Source organism: Lytechinus pictus, chromosome 9 (genome assembly GCF_037042905.1).
Source record: "Lytechinus pictus isolate F3 Inbred chromosome 9, Lp3.0, whole genome shotgun sequence".
In the NCBI taxonomy this organism is placed as follows: Eukaryota; Metazoa; Echinodermata; class Echinoidea; order Temnopleuroida; family Toxopneustidae; genus Lytechinus; species Lytechinus pictus.
Genome location: NC_087253.1, coordinates 26,505,223 through 26,506,200, shown reverse-complemented (window position 1 = coordinate 26,506,200; position 978 = coordinate 26,505,223).

Here is a 978-nt window from a genome sequence, read left to right as displayed (position 1 = left end):
TGATTATAATAATAAAATGACTATACAAATAAGTGCTTATGAATTTAAGTAGCCCGGCTACTAGCGTACCTACGGGGGGGGGGGGGCAGGGGGGCAGTCTGCCCCCCCTGACGAGCCACCACCCATATCCCTACCCCCCCTGACGAGCTTGAAAGAATTTTTTTGCCCCCCCTGACGAAAATCCTGGAAAATCCTAGGTACGCCACTGAGCCCGGCCTTTGAGCCCCTCCTCTAAACATATACAACCATTACAACATAAAACTTAAAGGGATGGTCCGGGCTGAAAATATTTATATCTTATTACATAGAGTAGATTTTACTGAGTAAAATGCCGAAAATTTCATCAAAATCGGATAACAAATAATAAAGTTATTGAAGTTTAAATTTCAGCAATATTTTTTTAAAACAGTCATTAGGTGGGCTGATGATGTCACATCTCCACTTTCCGTTTTCTTATGTTACTACATAAAATCATATTTTTTTCATTATTTCATACTTGTGTGAATAATATATATCCCTTAAAACGAAAAGTTGCAGCAATAGATTATAATGTACTAAATCAATTGTCAATCGAATTTTTCTAGTTCTTGGAGGAAAAAAATAGAATAAACCTAATTTCATATAATAAAATACAAAAGAACAAGTGGGGATGATACTGTACATCATCAGCCCAGCTAATGAATATTCATGGTGACTGTTTTCACAAAACATCGCTAAACTTTAAAATTAAATAACTTTGTTATCAGTTATCCGATTTCGATGAAATTTTCGGCATTTTGCTAAGTGAATTCGACTATATTTATTAAGCTATAAATACTTTCAGCCCGGACCATCCCTTTAATAACAAGAATGCTGAATACCTTCACCATTTGACACACATTGTTTTAATATGGCTTGGCATCACTGCCAGGCATGATGAATCCAAATTTAATGTATTCAGGGTCATATTTTTTAAAAGTTACATTCAGAGATTTTTAA